General features: G+C 39.9%; 1 protein-coding gene across 3 annotated transcripts in view; it reads right to left on the bottom strand.

The window, feature by feature from the left end:
• The window catches only part of HS3ST5 (heparan sulfate-glucosamine 3-sulfotransferase 5), a 189836-nt gene that overhangs the window by 28300 nt on the left and 139119 nt on the right, over positions 1-22417 (bottom strand). Inside the window, exon 1 of one of the 3 annotated variants that reach the window (XM_014964380.1) lies at positions 6567-6640. The exons of the other annotated variants lie outside the window; for them this stretch is intronic. The gene's annotated coding sequence lies outside the window, so the exon portion shown is untranslated. Of the gene's footprint in view, positions 1-6566; positions 6641-22417 lie in introns of those variants that run through there. 3 annotated transcript variants of the gene reach the window in all.

The raw sequence follows: 22417 nt of genomic DNA, 5'->3' as shown, positions 1-22417 counted from the left end.
ATATATAATCTTTATTCCTATTCACACACTATTTCCTTCCCTGTGTTTATCTCCTTTTCTTCTAAACAAAACACAAACCTCTGCTTTTTCTTTCCCGACTCTGTCACACCCCCAAGGAAATGGGACTCTGACAGACTCTTCCCCCTTCCAGGGGTAAGAGACTAAGGACTCTGCATTGGATTCAAGAGGATAAAGTATGTTCTTGAAGTAAGGCAAGTGTTAAAGGAAGGTTAAAGAGTTAAGTTAGAGGAGAGAAAAATGAGTAACATTTTTTCCCACTTCTCTTTTCTCCAAAATGTGAGTCACATACTATGTTGTTTTCTGAAACACAGGCACAGCCTCTTCTTTTACAATCTGGATTCACTTCTGAATGTAACACCTGAACAAGCAAAGAAAGCATTAAACATCACAATTGTTTATGTAGTTTTTCATAAAGATTTCTCAGAGAAAGTGGAGCTCTTGGACAGCTGCTCTTTCATCCATATTATTATTTCCTTTTTTGCATCTTGAAGATATTTCAAATAGATTCCATTTAAAATAAAAACAGATAAGCTATTATCATGCCACCCTCTGTGTCCTATGCTGAGAAATGGGACATATTATTATACTGACTTCAAAGCATTTCATCTGTAAAAAAGACAAGTGGCTTACACATAGAAGCATGCATCCTATAAAGAACCCAGATCGGGTCATTTAAATGATTAATTTAACCAATACAGTTTTGAGATAAATTGATTTGCCTCTTTTCCCCTACTTATCATCCTCTCTCTCCTTCAACAATTTAGCATTCAGCCAAATACTACCAGGCACACAACATTCCCAAGGTCATCCTACTATCCTCCTTCAAGTTCCCCATTAAAACCCTCTTCTAGTATAAGACTATGAACAAAATAAAATTAATCCTCCCTTGCCCTCCAGCCTAAGAGGATTCAAACTCACATATCTCACCTCCCAAGAGAATTGCAACCTCCCCATCTCTGGACCAGTGTCTTTATGTGTGCACACGCACACACAAATACCCAAAGACAGAGAGACGGACAGAGCGCTCTGTGCTGCTCCAAAGCAAGCTGTTTTATTTTACATTAAATAATTAAGGATTTATTGGGCCAGAGAGCAGGACAGAGCATGACCACAGGGCACTCAGCTGGGAAAGAGACCTGTTTTCTGCTGTTTGCTTCAAAGACTTCTTGCTGTTTAAACCAGTGGCTGCTCTGAAGGAAAGACATAACCGAGTCCTCTCTGTCCCGGCTGGTGCAGCACGTGAGCCCTCACCTTCCAGGTGAATTGTTAGGTGCAGCAGGAGGACTCCCAGGAAAAGAGGTCTTCCCTCATTTGCTGCAGCTTGTATCTGCATTGGGGCAGCTTCTGCTACTGAGTGTCTGCTAGGTCATCTTCTGGCCAGATCACTGCCTTGCCGGTTACCCCTAAAAGTCAAATAGTGTCTCAGAAAGCTCAGGACTCAGCTACAACTGTGTTGCTTTTATGCTGTACTGGTGTGAGACTGCCTTCTCTTCCTGGGGGTGGAGATGATTGAACTGTGTCAGTACCTGTTTTTGGACAGGCTTAAAAAGTGATGGCACCCCAGGTGAGAGTCCCAGCACAAACCAAAGATCCTGAGTCCCTCAAGCTGAATGCTCAAACAAGGCAATTCTCCACCCATTTTTCTAGCTGTGCCAGATCACAGAGCTGCCTTTAGAACATGTCTAAGGCTGGTGTTAAGAGTTACAGGATTAAGTACTGCCAGCAGCTAGGTCACTCAGGTGGGTTACCAAGATTCAAGTCCTTGCTCCAGAACAAATAACTAATCACAAGTTTCTATTCACACTCGGTGAACGAATGAAAGAATGGATGAAAGAAACATCAAGGAAAAATGTGAAATATCATTGTGTCTTCTTTATCAAATACAGAAAGAAGGCTTTGGCACCTAGCTGTAGGGCAGAGTTTGCAGCCAAGAATATCAAGAGAAAGGAGATATCTGTCCGGCCAGAGGGAGATCCTTCTTTCTCCTTCATTTCATGGTTAGTTCAGGTGGCTTCTTGTGCAGTTCCAAAGTGGAGCACCGCACCAAGGATAGAGGAGTCCAGGAGACACCAGTTAAATCCTCGATATGTCAGTACCTGTCTTCTACATGGATGAGCATCTAAGTGTGTCCAGCCTACAGTCCTCCTGTTTAGTTCTTAAGATGTACAGAAGAAATAAGTGTTTCCAAATCTGGCTGAAATCACTCATATCATCATATGTAGTTGTTGTGCCCAGAAAAGAAAAGTGTGAGACAGCACTGGAAATTGTGGTGTTGACAAAATAAAATCATTTACGCAAAGAACATTATTATGAGACAAGTAAAACATTTGGAAAGTAATTAATGTCAAACCATTCCCATTCATACATTTTTAAAACTGATTTAGAAAATGCATCCAATTCGCGTTTTGCCTTTCATATTTCTTATTAATTTCTTTTATTGTAGAATTCCACTGAGTGAATATCTCTGCACATTATGTACAGAAGATAGCAGTGGAATAATTTTATATCTTCTTCTGTCTCCCTCTGCCTGAATTTTAATAATAATAAGTCTGAATGGTTATAACAAAATTGAAAGCAACCTGCCTGACAAACCAGGCTGAATGAATGAACAACCTCAGTATTGCCTTACTTTCCAGATTTGTGACAAATTACATCTAGTTTATGCAGAAGATGTTATTATCCTCATGTTTCTTCTCTTTAAAAAAAAAAAAAAAAAGTTGTTACATTTATGGTTCTCATTCTGTTTGGTAAGAAAAACTTTAAAAAAAAAAAGAAAATAAAAGGATCAAAAACCTGCCTGAAATGATGAAAAATAAAAGGGGAGCCATGTGCACATCTCTCATTCAACTATTTTCAGCTCATCAGCCCAAATAACCAGGCATCCATTTATAACTCAGTTGCAGCCTTTAATAGAAGGCCAAATTCAATTTGCTGGAGTCTTAAAAACGAACTTTTATTTTAATTAGCTGGAACCTGAACCTCATCAACATGAAATCAATAGGAGTATTTCCACACACTTAATATGTTTGGGGTTGCACTTTTGATTTGCCACAGCATTTTCCTGATTTGGGCACCTTTTGCTGCCAGTAGCTGGAAGACAGCCAGTTTGCTGCTGTGGTACTTGGTCTAGTCTGCTATACAATTAAGAATTTTGTTTCTCCAGTTATTTATTTTCAGTTTTAAATAGTTCTTTCATTACCCCAGTGAAACTACAGTTGAGGTGAGTATTTCTGGGGGGTAGATATAGGGTCAGAAGAAATATCTTTCATGGAGAGAGGCCAGTAGAGATGGATGAATGGAAAGAACAAAGCCACCACCATAGATGGAGCAGCATTTCTTCTGTCCAGGAGGCAAAGTTAGGAGCTGTGAAGTATCCAAAGCCTTAGAAGTGCCAATAAAGTCAAAAAGCATCTTTCACAAAGCTGCCTCCACACTAAATACAACCCTCCCTTGTGGGTCTTTGTTCATTCTTAGAAGATCAGAGCTGCATGGGCTGTCTGCCCCATTTTGTTACCTTCCCTACATGAGGTGTGGAGGATTAGTTAGCATTTGATAGCATAGATTTGATAGCATAGATTGAAAAGAGCTTATTTTGGTTGCAGAGGAGGAGTCTTTGTCAAAGACCTGGAAGAATATTACCTGCTAGGAGGTAGCCCAGTAGAACTTTTGGTTAAAAGAGGCTAGTTACAGTTTGTAATCTAATAGAAAAAGCTATAACATTGATTTTGAAAACAGTGTTTATTGCAGTTTGCATCTGATTCTTGAAGAGAAAACAATAGGCAACTGCTAGCTGTATTTTCCTAAACTGCTTTATATATCACTAGCTGAGGATAGTGTGAACTCAACAAACAATATATTTGGATTACCGTTCATGGATCACCCATTTCTCTTCTGCTAGCCTTCACTCAAAAGGGAGATTCTTGTAGGTCTTCTTGCTGAAGACCTCCATCTTTCTGAAGGGAAACTCTTGCCAGGTCTACTCCAGCTGAGTTCACACCTTTCTCCGGACAACAGGACTCCTGTTTTACCATTTGCTTATCCTTGGCTCTTGCTGAGTATAATTTATATTGTTACACAAATTTGTTGCAAGCAAAGATTTTTAAAAAAATCAGATTTACTCTGCAAGTATTAAACTGCCAGCTCAGCCCAGCAAATTTATCTTCTCTAACATTTGACTTCTTCTCTTTGTCATTTCTTTTTCTTCACCTAAAAAATTTCTCAAAAAAAGAAATTTTGTCAACATAGCTGCTCTCAGCATGCTGTCCATATTGCCTCAATAAAAGAAGGTAATTTGATGTCTGGACATATGCAGTCTTGTGAAAAAGGGTCTTACTTCATTCACTGACAAGCCTAGCAGTATAGCTAACAGTATTTCCCATGGGGGCTGGCCTTGCTTTAAAAAAGAGAAGAAGAAAAAAGAAAAAAAATCAATATTGACTCTTGACACATTTTCATTTACATCACTGCATGGCTTTCAGTCTGGGCACAAATCAATAGGCAGCTTTTAACACTGCTCAACTAGTTTGTTCTATGTAAAAGAAGAGAGATTTGCCTCAAGTGGCTTGTTTTTCCCTTTGGACTCCAGGCAGACTCTCCACCATTAACAGTGTGTGATTCTTCGAAATGAAGTTGAGTTTATTTGACTGCTCTTTCTGCAACTGATCCAAAGAGCTTGAACTGTAATATTAATCACACGACGTTTTCTTCATCACCACTTACAGTCAATTGACTTTGTACTTAGTGAAAGCGTCTCAAGCAGCCAACTCAATGTACCAGAGGGCAAGAAGTCAATAGGAGGAAGAAAGATTTAGTTTCAAATCACACAGTGCGCAGCCTGTGGAGCTGCTGCCACACACACACCGGGCACTTTATCACACTGCAGGTGTGCTGTAATTGCATGTTTTTGTTTGCATGACGAAGGCATCCGCATCAGCTAAGTTGTTCTTGTTGAATAAGTCTCCTCAGAGAACTACAGCTTTTCCTTCAATCTCAGATTGACATGAGAGACGTAGGGATGAGGTAGTTTCTCCAAAGTGCACTGGGTTCAACAACTGTTTAGTTTCAATTCAACTCTGCAGATTTCAGCAGAGAACTGACCCATGAAGCAGGCACCTTCTGTTTCAGATATACTGGTGACTGTTACTCAAATGTCAGGCATATGCCATGCTAATAATACTACCCACATGCTTAACAAATGCCAATTTGCCTAAGATACCAGTCGTACCATTTTAATAGCCACTTGCATACAGTGGGCCTTCTAAAACCACATCTTTGCCATACATTGATTTTTGAATATAGAAGAGTGGGAACACAGATTCCCAGAGGTACAACATTGTCAGTTTTGTTTCCTAGAGTCTCAGCACCTCACCTGAGAGAAATTTTATCTCATGAAGTCTCCACAGAAGTTTTCACACTAAAGGGCTGCATGCAACATTGAAAACAAGAGCCTAGAGGATTCATTTATTGCATGCAATACCTTAGAAATGTTCTTTGCTAGAAACAGACTCCGTGTGAAGCCCAACGCACCATAAAATGGGCAATCACGTCTTTTTCTATTGCACATTTTAGACATGCATGACCAGAGTCTTCCCACTTGTGTAGAGTAGCTTGTTGACTGCCTTCATTGCTTTCAGGGGATTCTCCGTAAATAAAGTGGATTCCTCAGTGCTGCAGATCTGATGTAACACCCAGCACAATGTTGACTCTCACTTTCTGGCCTTTCCTAGATTAGGCCTCTAATTATCTATATACATTGTAACTTGCAATAATAAAATAATATATGGTAAATGAGTACATACTGATACTAATAAATTTTGCTACCCCTTTATTAAGTAAAAGCAATGGTTTATTTTCTGTGAATGAACCAGGGTTTATTGAAGACTATATTTTCAGTGGATAAAATTAGTATCATTTGGATGGAACACAATGAGCATATTTTACTTGAGACAGATTTTGCTGGTTATTAACATTTCAAAATTTCCATAGAGTGGCCCAAACTATATGAAACAGCTGTCAGTCTCAGACCATGCAAATCAATTTTTATTTAACCATCCAAGTTTTCTTGACATTTGTCTCTTATGAGTTTAGAGTTACAGGACAACACGTGTTTCCCAGTGGAAAAAAACAGACTCATAATAAGCTTAAAGAAGGACTTTCAAGGACACTCGCAGAGATCAGTCAGCCGAGACTTTCTTTAAATCTGTATTCTTATTCTGTTGGGGAGGTTCAAACCAGGTTATATCAAATAAGTGAAGAAAAAAGTAAAATTAGCTATCTACTCAAATGCATCCAAACATTAATTTGGAAATCAACTCTGCATACTATCAGTTTTGCACAATTCTTTAGACCTCAGCTCCTGATGCAAATACAGCATGCACTTGTTCTCAACTTTGTCCCCTGACATTTGCGAAATAGTAGGCAAAACTCAAATTAATTGCTTAATTAGGAAGCATAAAATCATATTTCCTGTGGAACAGATCCATTTCAACGCGGCTTGTACACCGTGTACCATGTACCAGACACATAAGGCTTCTACCACTACTCACCAAAAAGCCCATTAGATGCCAGGTCCGTGAGCACGCTCCAGCTGTTTCATGCTGCTCCACCCAGAGGACTGGAGGCAGAGTACCCCTGTGTAGGACGATGGGGTTACAAATGTGGGCAGTGCACAACCACAGCGGCCGGCGCTGTGCTCCAGCACACCAGCAGCAGCAGCAGGAGGGTGAGGGCTGAGGGCAGGACGGGGTGGCAGTGGCTCTGTCCCTATCAGGTGACAAACAACGGGCATGCCAGAAGGGTTGCAGTCGGGCTGCCCGGCTGCCCCCCCTACCCCCTTCTGAAACTCACCCGCCACTTAGCTGCAAAAGATGAGCAATACTTTCATCTCAAATGGACATCAGATATAACATTTCATACCCAGTGTAAGAATACTTCCAGCTCCTATGATTTCTTTTGTTGATCTCTGATACTATCTACTTTGAAAATTCATTCGGAATACCTATTATAGCAAGTAACAAATGGGCATTATATCGTTGTTGATACAAACCTAAGAAAATCTGAGGTCTAAGTTGTAAGATCACCTGAGTAGTTTTAAGTTTGGCTTTCCTGTCAGTTAAATAGGCTCTAACTACAGAGAAATAAACTACCATTGAAGATCTTTCAGTAGGAGAGAAACTAATTACAGTAACCTCACCACTATAATTTTCCCACTTTATAGAGGGATAAGTGGGAGGGAGAGGGAGTTGAAGCATCTTGACTGAGGCCAACCAATGACCAAGAGATGACAGAACCAGCCATATATCATTTTCCACTGGATCAGCGAGCGGATCTCCTAACTCTGCGGCTGAAAGATCGCTCGGGAGAGCCGAGGGAAGTGATGAGCACATGGAGCTGGGTGTAGAGGACAGGGAGAGACTGGAATTGTCTTTTTGAAGCTTGCGACTCTATTGGATTAAGCACAGCATGACGGACTGTGTTTCAGCTCTCACTGCTCTAGTTTAGCGGCGTAGTGTAGCAGAGATAATACTAGGCAAGGTTTCAGTGGCCTGGGGGTGAAAATAAATTGTTCTAAACCTCCTGAAACAGAGCCTAACACTCTCTCTCAGAAACCACACCACTGAAGTGCAGCATACGTTTAAGTGGACAGTCAGAGTTCAAACATATGCAGTCATGCTGGTATTTCGCAAAGGACTCCATTCGGAATGAAAAAGAACATGAGGATAAGGCCATGGGAATTTTTCACCATCTGTGATAATAATTCAGAAAAAGCCTGGCATGCAATCTGCAAAAGAAAAATCTCTCTTGGGGTTGCAATTCCAGGATTTACTTCCAGGATTCAAGTATTACATTTTTTTAATGCCTTACGATTGCTCACAGGGGCAGATGATTTCTGTGCGTGGCACAACTCTTGCAATGAGTTGCCATTCGCTGTAAAACATTTGACACAATGTTTTTGGCATTTTACTTGCAAATGACCAGACTCAGTGCTGTACTTAGGCCAATTTCCAATACAATACTCCACTATAGATTGTTTGATTCCTTCATGTGAGATTTCCTGAGATGACACACTGGTGTAACACAAAAAAAATACTACATCAATCGGTTTTCTTAGCAATTTGGTGTTCTTTTACACTTGTTTACATTCACAAAAGTTCAATAATTCTTAAGCAACAAATCTATACAGGTACACATGAGTTAGGATTATTAAAATTGATTCCATTTTTAAAAATCCCAGAAATTACCATTAGGAAAATGGTATTACCAGACTATTTCAGACTGACAGCTTGCTTAGGCAGTGATTCCTTTCTGTGGTCAGGGTAGGGCTGTGCTGTGGGCAGGCTGCAAAGTGCAGCCCAAGCAGCTGCCAGCATCCCAGCCAGTGTCCAAACTGCCCAGTAAAACTCACCTCTTGTATGGTATCTCCTGCTCCCTGATGCCACTGCCACTTCGCAGAGGGTGCCTGATGCACTGGCTCTGCTGCCTCCGGGCATGCAAGGTCTGACCCCTATTTTCAGGTCTATTTTTCCTCCTATGTTGAAGGAATCTGAGCAAGTTATTCCTAACAGTTTCCAATGGAATCCAAAGTCTGCTGGCTTTTTCCTTTTTACTCCTTCTCCCTATCCCTGGAACTGAATGGTACGAAATGAATAAGAAACAACATGGTGAAATATAATCAAAGTGTACATTTGTAGAAGAACCTACTTAATGGGGAAGCTAGTTCCTGTTCCGCTTACATGCTTTAAAATTCTGATGTCAAATGTATTTAATCCTATTCAGTTCATGTCCTCAATCATTTCTTCTGACAGCAAGCTCCATGGGCTAATCATTTATTCCTGAGTCAGTTGAGGCTTGCAACACACTGGTTATTAATCAGATCAGGTTTTGCATTCATTAATGGTGAAATGCAAGTGAAAAAAATCACCCTGTCTCAACCAGTCTGATCCCAATACACACGTGAATGTGGATTGACCTGAAACCTCCACAGCGCTGAACACTGGACTCAGCAGGAACATCAGAGAACCCAGGACAAAACCCTACTCATGACTTCTCTGCTTTGGCATTATCTGAAGCTCAGGATTGCAACAACTCTGATCCTGAGGCCATAGAGGCTGCAGGCAACCAAGACACAGATAGAAGAAAATGGGGATTATCCTTTGTTTTCTTTCTTTACTATTGTTAAAGAAATCTCTCCTTTCAAAATTTTGCAGCTGACTAACACGTTATATTGGTGTTAGAAACAGGATTATTTTGTGTGAAGCCATAGGCATGGGCTAGGGTAGACTGCTAGGCATTTGAAAGATTTCATAGGGGTCCTTTGTCTTAAACGTAGGTTAGAGGCTTAGGCAATTTTAGATTTTTGGCAGTTGTATTGGCCTTAGTGCCTGGTTCCCATCACTGATGTCTGCCGCTTGCTCCTCTCCAGCCAGGTTGGCAGATCACACTTTTGCAACAATTTTTTTTGTGGCCCTGTGTGTCAGGGTGAGCCCCAGCTACCGACAAGCTACATTTGACACAGCATCCTGGAGCAGGAGAAAGGCTGCCATCCTTTGCTGCTCGGAGGCAGCAGCCTGCTAGTCGGCAGCATCCTCCTCTTCCACCACTGAGACCCTGCTGCCTTCTGCATGGAAAAGGCAGACAGGAGAGAGCAGCATTTGAAATCCCAGCAAAGTGCCTACCTATTAATTTTTATAATCCAGACACAGGATGGTAAACAGGGCTATATGGGTCTTACAGGTAAGGTCATAAATAGGTAAGTAGGTACAAAGGCACAAATGAATGTTGCATATCCGATGTCTGCTGAGATACCTATGTCCTTTTATCTCAAGTAAAACTTACGAAGCAAAATAAGGATAACAAACATGGCTACCCAGCAATGTAAACATGTATAAGGGGGACATAATAAAGGAGTATTTTAACCTACTTTTATGTCGAAAGGAAGTTTTTAAAAGACACACAATTATCTGAATTGTGATGCTGCTGAACAGATCCCTGTAGAGTAGTGACAAAATTGCAATGGCATCTCTTCAGAGCCCAGGCACTAATAACAATGGCTTTGTTTCCCTTATGCTTCTCAGGAGTCAGAGATTAGGAGAACGCTTTCCTGACACTAGCAGTCCTAAGAATTAGTGAGCACAATATTGCATCTTTATATTGTGACAAAACAGTTTCATAGCCCTCTAGAGACACAAGATTAGAGAGATGGATTTTCCACTATAAGGCGCATATGCTTACTTGTCCTAGCATCATCATTTCTCCCAGCACATCCATAGCAGTCACACACACACAACCCTATGCATGGCTGGATGCACAATTCCTCCATGTTACATGTAGTAGCACTGTAAAGATGAATGTACATGGTACCAAAAGATGTCAAAGCCATTTCCTCTGTGAAAAGTATATAGGTCACGAAGGACTTCATATGTGTACATATATACAGACACATATGCAAATAAAGATTTAGAATTGCTTAGGTTGGAAGAGACCTTTAAGATCATTGAATCCAACTGTAAACCCAACCCTGCCAAGTCCACCAGTAAACCACGTGTTTCAGCTCCACATCAACATGTCTTTTAAATACCTCCAGGGATGGTGACTCAACCACTTCCTTGGGCAGCCTGTTCCAATGCTTGATAAGCCTTAGGAGAAGAAATTTTTCCTAATATTCAATCTAAACCTCCCCTGGTGCAAATTGAGGCCATTTACATTTGCATATATTTAAAATATATTTGCACTGAAAATTATATCTGCCTCTGTTGAATTGTGGACACACCTCATTTCATAATGAAATCTGTTGCAACGGTATCATTTAATCTAGATATTTAATAACATTTTTTAGCACGTAGCAGTACTTAGGAACATAAAAAACAAGCTCCTACAGTTAGTTTTAAGTGAATAGCTCTGCTGAATTCCTGCTCAAAGATTTCAACCTGTGCTATTTTCCTTTTAATCTCTCATGTCATTTAAAATGGTACATCTTTTAAAAAATACATCTTACTAGAAAATAATGTAGCAGAGTTTTGGCTTCTGCTAACACAACGACAAGACAGGTATTCTGTTTTCTCCTCTCAGCCTTCAGGTTCCCACTTACTGTCCACCTTTTTTCTTTCCTCCTCCTTGTAATTATTTTCCCCTATACATCCTGACACGACATGTGCTTACACTAATTGGACATCTAAATCACAGTGAAAAATTTGCATGCTGTAGGCTGTAGTTTTAAAAAAATTCCAAATGTTACTAGTTGAAATGACAAAAGATGTGCAGACAAGGGATAAAAAAGGTATTTTATCAACAGGACATGGAAACCATGTTCTGATAGGCTAGTATTGTAACCATTTGGATGGAACAGATTGATGATATTTGAGTGAAACATAGCTGGGAAATAAGGTCTTTCTCTCATAAATTCTGCAGAAAAAAAGATATTCTTGAAGGTACAGCTTCATTTGAATCACATCTATTGCCTTTACAAGCATAACATTTCTCTTGCTCTCAGTAAGGGCTGGTTTTTCTCTCCATATCCCAACTTCATTTTTTTTATGGTGCATCTGATAATAATCAGTGATTTTTAATTTTTTTTTAATAAAGCCTCATTTCCTAGATACATGGCATTAAAGAGAAGTAGAATAAAAAAAACCCATTCAGTGTAGCAGCAGCCAATTAACCAGCTTTAGTGCCCATGGAGAGTAGCTTGCAAACATTATTGAAGTGTTGTCCAAAAGCTAAGCTCAAGGCTGATAGAAAGCCTTTTGTTTTTCGGTTTGGGTTTGTTTTTTTTTTCTTTTCCCAATAACTTTTAGCAATGCCATGATTTTTGGGGCCTAACTAGTTGTTCTGGCTGACCACGCTGAGTCCAAGTAAGTAGTGTGTCAGAAGGCAGCTACTTGGCAGGGCATGACTGTGAAAGGTTGTGGTGGTGTTCTTCTGGGCAAAGAAGAACACTGTAAAGACTCTTGCTTGGTCCTGGTGACCAGGAGTGCCTCTCCAGTGCACATCCCAGAGATCAACAGGACAGGGGAGGACAAGCAGACCATTGGGAGGGATCCCACAGAAGACAAACCTGCAGAGCACTGGGGCTGTGAAGATGTTGAGCAACAGCTCTTTAGCCTTTGTGTGCCATCAGTCTAGCGTGATGCCCTTGACTTCATCATTAAATCTTTTGGGGATGACTGAGGGAAATATAAGTTCCCTTTTAGTTTTCTGTTGATAGATCTGCAGTTTTAAATAAATAAATTGGTAACAGCATCTGACATCATCAGCTTGTTAATGGAAGTTTTATCCTCTGGCACCAATATTATATTTGACCATTATCTACTCTGGCTGAAAAAGGAAGTAGAACACTGTGTAAAATAAGATAAAAAGGGGAATAACAGAATATGATGGACATTAGCAGGGAAGCACGGTCATTGAATTTAAGATACTTCATTAGGACTCAGGACATCCAAGTACAGTTTCCCTTTTACCTAATGATAGGTGTATCTGTGCCTCAGCACCATAACCTATTTCCTTTTTCCATCTCATCTAATTAGATTCAAACTGTTCAAGTTAGGTACTTTCTCTAGCTGTGTACAGTGATCAACATAAAAAAATTTTTAAAAGATCTGTTGTACTGAGTGCACTAGTGTGCTGGTTTTACCTGGGATAAAGGAGTAGCAAATTAAATAGTGACATCTATATCTTTAATAATATTAATCTCTAATAGTAGTTACCCATGCCTTTAAATAATGCTTAACTAAAACAATATTGTCACAGTGTACATAAATTATATACAATATGAAATATTGCTGTGCGTATATTATACTCATACATTTTTGTGCATTGAATATAACTACATATTATACAGGTATGTATAAAATTGAATATAAAATTAAGAATATGAAATGGTAGATGTTACATATAGTCTCTTTTTTCTGGCTCAAGACACAAAGCTAGCTCTTAAGCCATAATGCTTTTAATTTTATAAGACAGTGCCAGTTTATCTCACTCTAGAATACAAACCAGGGTAGTTAACTGCATGTTATAAATACTACATAGGTTATTTTCATTTATATTGTTTGATTAGTACCGTACTTGACCTTTTCTTATTTATTAACCTAGTGAAAAACACAGTAGTTTCAATGAAGGTATTATAGAAGCTCCACATCGAATTTTGTGCAGTCATTTGGGGAAAGAATTGAAATGATTTTCTGCTACGTGAAAGCAACTTCTGTTACTTCTAGCTACTTCTGGAAAAGACTGGGTAGTGGTATGGATTTGATTAGCTCATTTCTTTTCTTTTGACTCGGGGACAGGGAAAATGAATGACTAATCACTTCAGGTTACTGTTTTTACACTGAGGCTATTACAGAACCAATTAAAAAAGTCAGACAGAAAGCTATATAGATGTGATTAGGTTATAATTCTAATACAAGGCATTTTGTATAGATAATTATTCTGCAGTACAGACAATTCCAGAAAAGACTAATCGGAAGACATATCAAACACCTAAGAATCACAATTCCGTCTGAATTCTTTTTGTCTGTCATTTAAAAATACTGCAGACATATTGTGACTTTTTAAACAATAGAAGGGGAAAATTACCCTGGAATCTTTCCTTCCTTGCCTTGCACAACATTGCCCTGCAGTTTACAGAAGCTCAGTTTGCACTATGTGCCTGCATTAATCATAGATGGAGTGTAATTCAAAGCAGCCTTGGACCTTCTCTAAATTCCAGCAACTGGTAATAGTTTCCCAGGGACTAGCCCACAACTGCAGACTACAGCAACACAGCACACGTCGTAGCTCAGCGGAGAGAGGGGATTACACCTCTGCATCAGGAGCTGCAGAATTAGCCTCAGAGGCCAGCAGTGATAACACACTTGCAGCAGCCCAGGTGCAGAAGGGAATACGACAGACAGTAAATCAAGGTAGAGCCGTGCTGCACTTTGTGTCCCATTTCTAGGAATGGGGAGAGGGTAGGAACCAACTTGTTCATATTTTTATTTTCAACTAAGTTCTCTGTGCTAACATCACATTTTGAAATGCAGAAGAAAAGCGTTTGTCCTGTGTATGCAGCTCCTCCTGACCTCCTGCAGCGTATCTCCTTCTCCCCTCCCTCATCACTTCTCTCACCTCGGAGTCCTCTCCTCTGCAGTTGTGCTTAGAATAGGCCCTGCATCTCCCTGCCAGCAGCTCATATCTTATCACAAAACATATGACTCAGTACCGTCTCCTTCTCTGTTAACGGTTCTGAAAACCCCGCTGCAATTCAATTCACATCAAAGCAGCCAATCTGTCAGTTTCTCCATCACCTAAAAGCTCTGTATTCACTGCCCGACCTCCCTGAGCATATCTGCTACTTTCCTGCCTTCTGCCACATAAAAAACCCCAACACTTCTACCATGCTACTTGCAGGGAATTGACTGATTTGATACATAAATTGTCTCTCCTCTTCTCTTTTTCAGTGTCTGCTGACTACTTAGCTGTCTCCTCTTAATGTGTTTATTCCTCAGGGCAGAAACACTGCTCAGAAAGCTTTTAGCATGCATGGAGCGGTGCTTAAGTAATAATTACAAACTTCGCTGTGCACCTAACTGCACAAGCCACCACCTACAGTCCCTGCTTTATACCTAAATGCATTTTTATATCGGTCCCTGAAATGTTTCAAATAACAATATTTTCCCAGCAAATGACGCCCTGTCTGTGAAATAAAACCTTTGCAATAAAATCTTTTAAGAACTGCTTGTTGAGATCCATTAATCAAACTACATATGGAAAATTTGAAAAGCTTCTCGTCACCAATGAAGTCTCTGTGAGCTCAGCCATGTTACCATGTCCTGCTTCTTGAAGTGTTCAACTGGAAATCCATTTCTGGATGAGCACAAGCTCGTCTGAATGGGTTCTGAGGGCGATATGAGTCGCAGCATGAAGCACAGCAGCAACCTAATAAACTCTTAGAAAATTGCAGTCTTATTTCTTTCTAAGGTCACCTGAAAAGATAAATTCTAAATATGATTAAGCCTGGAGTTGACCTGTTTCATGGACTTTATCTTTTACTAATTTTCTAAAATCTTAATTAGTATTTAGCGTTTATGCAAGTCTGTGTGATTTAAGATGCTGAATGATATATGAGTTCAGCAGAGTCCGCAGCTGAAGGACAAGTATTTTAGTAAATGTGAGACCTGACCCAAAGGCTATTTCCAGCAGTTTGTCATTTACTACAGGGAAGGTTAGGTAGGTTACAGTGATATATGATCTTTCATGCTCTGAACCTAACAGCACAGTTGAACTGCTCCTATGACTTTCATTAACTGTACGCAGTTCTTTTTTTTTACTTTTTTTTTATATAAAGTGAAAATGTGACAACCTTTCTACCTGTGACTGAAAGAAGAGCAAAAACTTGTGATAAGTTCAGTCAGTCCATCAAAACTCCGTGCTCAGTCCGTGTAAGACTGAATGCAAATTTCTGCTGACTTTATTGTGCTCTCATCCATACATCAAGGGGAAGAGGGGGAAATCCTGGCGAGGGCTCCGCGTGGAACCCTGCCAGCACCCTGCATTAAGCACTCACCCTGGTGTGGGACCAGCCTGGGGAATGCCAATGAAAAGCAGCACCTGCAAGTGTTCTGCAAATGGCACGGGACTATGGAAGGGGGTGGAGAAAGGATGCAAATGGGCAAAATATGATGAAAAATGGCGAAGAGCCACGAGCAAGCAAGACATATGGGCAAGCTTTTCTGCTTAAGGGGACAAGTTAGTGGAACAATTCTTCTCTTCCAATTCATGTATACATAAAAATTAGAGCTGTTAAAATTTCAAGGACTGAGAAATTGGCATTTTTTCTAAATAACAGTATTTTGAAAAATGCTGCTTTGTTTTCCATTGTTGCCATTTCCATTTTTCCCCTCAACATTTTCTATCAAAAGACTGACAAAAAAAATAGATATAAAATCTGGAAGATACTTATTTTTCTCTAGCCAACTGGACAGATACCAGCAAAAACAAATAAACAATCATTTCAAGAGGTGGTTCATAATATGCTTTATAATCACAAACATTTTCTTCAATAATGCTCCTGCTTTTTATTGAAAATCTTTTCAGGTGAAAAATTTCCAACAAGTTCTAAATAGAATATTAAGGGCCTGATTCTGCCTGCAGGCTGGTGAAGCAATTCTGTTGAACTCAAGTTGCCTTGTGTTAAACTAAGCCGAATGGAGAGCTGGGAGACAGCTGTGTGCTCCTGTGTCAGCTTGGGGATTAGCATATGAACATTCCCCAGTAATGATAGCCCTTTTAAAAAGTCTTCCAATGAGTCGAATAAGTCAGGTTCATATGTTACCAGCGAAAAAGGAAGCAAACTTATACTAGTCTTTCTTTGAAGGTAATTTTCTATCCCACCCCAAACAGCTGAAGAAAGAGTCTATAAGGAGAACATAAGGCTTCTCCTATCTATACCTACCATAATGTCCTCACCAAGGCAAGGCTGAGGGTAGAACACCAGGACAAGTGGTGGGAGATCCCTTTCTCTCCCACATGAACACACAGGCAGATTACCAGTGAGCATACTGGCTCTGGTATGCTCATCACGGACTGGTATCACCACCAACATGGAGGTGTGTGGTGGAGGTCTGGAGGGCATCACACAACAGCACTGCCGTGGCAGTGAGAGCAGAATTCAGGCACAATGTCGAGGAATACACCTTGGCTTACAACCTCTTCCCATTGCGTGACATCAATTTGCTAATGGAAGAGTATTTAGAATCCCTCTAGTCCCGGGTAACCTTTTCCCATAATGATTTTACTAAAGTGGCTAAAATAAGCTGGTCCTGCTTCTTAGTACAGTAAGGCTGATTGTGACTAGCTGCATGTGACCTTGCTGCATGCAATCCTTCCTTTGCTCTGAGACGCTGACTCAGTGCTAAATGTCGGATGAGTCAAGTGCATTATTGCAGGCGCCTTCACTTCTGTAGCTTTGGAAAGCAACTATTCTGCAGTGCCTTCCACCCCCTCACAACAGACATCTGCATTTCTTCTATATATGGACCCCAAAGAAGCCTTTGTAGGAAGGAAGAGCCCTGGCATAGTGAGCAGGGGCAGGAACTCACGCTGGGAAGCTCCCTTTTGCATCACTGACTAGTCCCAAAGTCATTATGTCATTGTTATTTGGGACTCCTTGGGGTATATGATGCCTTGCTGATAAAGGGGGAGGCAAGCTTAGATCCTATAAAGACTGTAGCATGAGACTTGCCATGAAAAAAGACACAAGCAATTCCCTCAGTACCGGACCAGAATCTTAGATGAGAAATGACACTGGGCAGAACAACCTGTAACTGTGGTTATCTGTATTGTTTCATGCAATGTGCCATTCAGCATGATCAGGGCTTGATTCCAGTGCTCAGCACAGCAGAGAAAACCACAAAACTCTCCTGCCCTGCACAGTGTGTGGAGGGCTGTGATGCTGCAGGGTGAAGGGGAACCCCTCTACCTCCACAGCATCCTTCTGGAGGGTCCAAGATGCTTTGTTAAGGGAAATGCAATTATGCTCATGGAAATCTGGAATATAACTGGGATGTTGCTTATTAGATTTCATAAAAACATAGAATGGTTTTGGTTGTAAGGGACCTTAAAGATCATTGAGTTCCAACCCTCCTGCCGTGGGCATAGACACATACCAGTAGACCAGGTTGCTCAAAGCCCCATCCAGCCTGGTCTTGAACACTTCCAGGGATGGGGCATCCATAGCTTCTCTGGGCAACCTGTTCCAGTGTCTCACCACCCTCATAGTGAAATATTTAATCTAACCTAAATCTACCCTCTTCCAGTTTGAAGCTATTACCCCTCATCCTATCACTACATGCCCTTGTAAAAAGTCCCTCTTCATCTTTCTTGTAGGTATCCTTCAGATACTGGAAGGCTACTATAAGGTCTCCCCAGAGTCTTCTCTTCTCCAGGCATTTCATGAAAAAAAGATGTTGTGTGAAGATTTAAAAGGCCATGGTCTTACTGGTCTATCTAAGGAAGTTTTAAAAATTAACACTTGATTGACAAGGCACTCCTTTAAGAATAACACCAGTAACTCAAACCAGGGAAAAACACTTTTGAAGTCTCTGGAAATTAAAATCTATCTCTGCTTTACTACATCAGTCCTCCACATTGCTTTTAACATTTAAGAATCCTCTGAATTTCCTCTACCAATTTCTGACTTTTTTACTATTTGTATGATATATTTGTTATTTTTAACCTAAATCTTTCCAGACAGCTATGCTGAGAAAATTCTAGCAAACAGAACAGCATCATGAAATTAGAATGGCCTTCAGGAAATAACAAATCTACAAGGCTTTAAATAATGTATGAAACTTTCTGTTTCAAATTGCCTTTTACAGCTGAGTGATAAGACAGACCATTTGGGGGTTTAAGCTACTAAACTTTTTTTGAAATTTCAGCTACTGGAAAACATGTAAACCTAAAACATTTTTTTTTCCTTCACCAAAAGAAAGTTATTTAGTGTTTTCCAGAAAAAAAAAAAAAAGGTTATGTTTCCAGCTAGATACAAGGAAACAAAAACAGTCTGAATTTATCAGAGTAATTAATCCAGAGAATTATATTGCAGAAAGAGCACTAGTTATCTAAGGCCTTCTTATGTGCATACACAAAACGGCGCATCTGGATCCATCAGACCTGTTGAGCTGCACTCACTCATGACACCTGAGAGTGAAGCCTGGGGTGTCCATCCTGTTCCACGACACACAGTCCTGCAGAGCATCGCCTGCCACCCAGGCGGTGTGTTGCAGGTGGCTGTGCTGAGTGCTGCAGAAGGGGATTGGGTTGTGGTGCTCTAGCATGGACCAGGGACGTCTTGTGAGGAAACGTGCTGCCCACCCAGCCTCAGGCAAGGGACCTCATCTTTTTCCTGCTAGAAGCACGTATATCCTCCTGCCTGGTGATGTGGGTTTTCACAGTAAAGGTGATGGGGAGAAATGGCTGGATTGGTTTTGCCCTTTCTTCAATTTCGGGGAGTGGGAACTAGAGAGGTGTGCAGCAGGATCCAGGGGACCTGCAGGCAGCCCTCAGCAGCTACGGGCAACTGCTGGCGAGGGTAAAGCTACTCCAAGCCCCACGGCTGGCCTGACGCCAACATCTGTGCTCACAAAGGAGTTCTCAGCTTTCCAAGACAGCTGTTTTCCAGAGTGCCAACCCTGAGACAAACCTCTCTTCTCCAGGGAGTGTGATACCCTTTCTAGAGGGATTTCTCCTGTAGGTCCTATCTCTGCCTGGCCAACTTATTTGTTAATGCTCACTTATGGAAGGGGCTGAGAGTCATTAGCTCCCTTTGAACTCGGTATGAATGAAAACAATTCAGCATCACAAGCCTGAAATGATTTTGAGTGAAATCTTGGCATTAGTCAGGCAATGAAGTGAATGGGCTGTTATTTGGTCTTTCGTCCGACAGATGCACATTTTTACCACCTGAACATGACCCTTCTCTTGCCTCTTCAGGCACATCCTCTGCTCCACTAGAAAGGAAGGACTTAAAGGTGAAGTAGATATTGCTGATGTTTCTTAGTGCTAAAGCCTGATTTTTGTGGCTTCAAACTTTCTCAGGTTTTGAAGAAGTAGCCTTGAGTTTTCTATGTCTGGTGTCTTTTTCAACCTGAATTTTGGGAATGGAAGTTTCATAGTCAAAATAATTCAGCTGTTTCAGAGAACAAGAAGAGAACCAGTATTGAACTATGCCTCTTAAAAAAAATAAATTGAAAAAAGCACAGGGGAGTTATGATGGAGAGAGCAGAGAAAGGGGCAGAAGTGTAGAAGCCAGCAAGGAGAGTTAAGTGAGAGCGAGTACAAAAGAAATAAGTATGTACAGAGGCAGAGGATAGGATCTGAATTGAGTGTGAGGATGCCCATAAAATGAAAATTAATCGTGTTGCCATTTTCAGACAGTATTATATGTCTAGGAGTTATTTCATGCAGTCTTTTATCAAACTTGTGCAAGGTGACTTGCAGCCACAAAGGGGTAGGCAATAGGGCAGTGTTGTCTCATTGTCATTTCTTCCTGATTACATTTGAAAGAACATTAAAGAATTGTTTCTTTTACTAGTAAAACACATCTCTGCTCTAAATCGGTTCAATTTATCAAGTCTGTTGAAGTGAGTAAAGTCAAGTCTGTTGAAGAAATAAAAATAATTATAGGCATGCAAACCATTCATTTAGTTTCAGCTTGACTTCAGACATCTTGGGGAGTACTCCAAATATGCAAACCCACCCCTAACCTCCCAAACATGAACTGACTCTCTGATATGAGGTTTGGAAAAATAGGGAACAATCATATGAAAGACTGAAATATTATATTTAGAGAATGTTGAAGATAAATCTTTCTTTTTTTTTTTTTTTTTTTTTTTTTCCCTGACTGGAAAAAGCTGATATTCATTTTTGAATTATTTGCAGTTACCCCTAATATTAAATTCAAATTTTTCACCTGAAACAGCCAATTTTACTCCACAATGTAATCTTGCCAACTTCCAATAGCTGTTTTTAGATAAATATTTTCTCTTAATTTTTTTTTTCCCCTTACTACAGCGTTCTATGTGTGACTGACATTAAAAAATTGTTTGCACTTGTACAGGTAGGGGAAGCTGGGTCTCTTCGCTCAACACAGAGTGATTTCCCCTTGTTTATCTCCATCATATTTTACTTGCATTGGAGTATTTTCTTGACTTCATCGCTTAGCACAAAGCCCTATATCTTAGCATGAAGCAAACTCCCTTTTTTTAATCCCTCATGGCATTGAGCAAAGTCATTTCCCTCAGTGTGGGCTTTCTGAGAAAGAAAAATTATCTGAATATTTGCTTCCAATGAAAAGCATTTTAAAAGAATGAAGGTTATCTGAAAGGATATCTGAAAGGATTATTGTGAAAACATCTTTAAAAACACCTGTGAAAGCGGAGTAATTAAATGGTTATTGTTAACTCTGCTGTTAATGTGCTCCACTGTCGAGGGCAGCACACCTACATATTTATCATTAGAAGAAACTTGTTTTCCTTCACCCTTCATTGTTGCCATGTTAGTCAGTCATCCTACAATCATAAATTTGCTTTTCTTGTGTAAAGCATGTAGTGACAACATTTTCAGGATTCTAACGACATGAAGCTACATTTAAGAGATTAGAAGAAACACAGGGGCAAAGGAATTGCCAAGGTCTATGTAATTCACTGTCTGCAAGAAAACTATTAGTCTTAGATAACCTGCAATCTTTTGGTAACTTTTCCTCCATGGAAAGATGACGTCTGAGATCTAGCTTGTGAAACAAATTGAAGCATGAGAATTGTGAAATGGCATGAACATGTGAACATGTTCATGAACATGTTTTTCTTGAAATGGCAACCAACATGTGAACAACCAGCATTCTTTGGTGGGATATTATGATGTACACATTTTAAAATATGCCAATGTCTAGATCCTTGAAAGAAAATTTTCATTTTTTTAAACATAAACTCACATAAATCATGCTACTTACTATCAAGAAAATGACAGCTCTTTTCACTGACAGGTAGTATGCTAATTGTGTGTCATAGTTTACGTGAAAGGAAATTCAAAATATGTCCTGATCAATCAGGAAACACAGTATTCAGTTGATAGTATTTCAGTATTACTAACATGGAAGATATGTGTAATCCTTTAATAAAGGTTGTTCTTAAATGGAGCCGCCATTACAGTGACACCAATTTGAAACATTTTTTTCTTTTTTTTTGGGGCTGTTAGTTCTTGCATCTACAAGGTGGAGTACACAGAACAATCTTGTAATTTGTTGGAAAGAAGGACAACTAACCCAGAGGAAATGCTACTACAGACCTAGGATGTCTAGCAGCTCTTTAGATTTAAAAATTTCATGGAGACACTACAGAACATGCAGCCTGCACTGCGCTTTCCATGTTCACATCCATGTACAAAGATATTTGTTTTGAAAAAAAATGTGAATTCTTTCTATTATTTTTTTCTTTTAAATACAGCACTCTAAATATCATTCTAAAGCAGATAACAGAATTCAATTAAACCTTGATATTTTCATTACAGATATGAATTCTCACACTTTCCATTTTAATCCAGGCACACAATCCTTCCACACAGTAGAAAAAAGTACTCTAATAATGAAAATAGGCACTTTATACATCCAAATAATAACTGCAACAAAAACCTAATTCAAATCTTACTGTTCTCTTTATAGCTATCGCCAAAATTTCTACCTTCTGTCAGATTTGGTTAATGGGTTCAAAAATTAATAGGAAGGTGTAAGAGCCTGCCAGACAAATATGGACAACATATTTTAGTAAATAACATTTCCTTCAGATGAAAGGGATAAAAAATTAGATTATTTCATTCTCATCAAGTAATTCACGTGCTTGGTATCAGTTCTCACTCAAGAGACATA

This window comes from Calidris pugnax, unplaced genomic scaffold (genome assembly GCF_001431845.1).
Source record: "Calidris pugnax isolate Ruff unplaced genomic scaffold, ASM143184v1 scaffold219, whole genome shotgun sequence".
NCBI lineage: Eukaryota > Metazoa > Chordata > Aves > Charadriiformes > Scolopacidae > Calidris > Calidris pugnax.
Note: the sequence above shows the minus strand (reverse complement) of the source record. Positions and strands in the feature narration are given on the sequence as shown.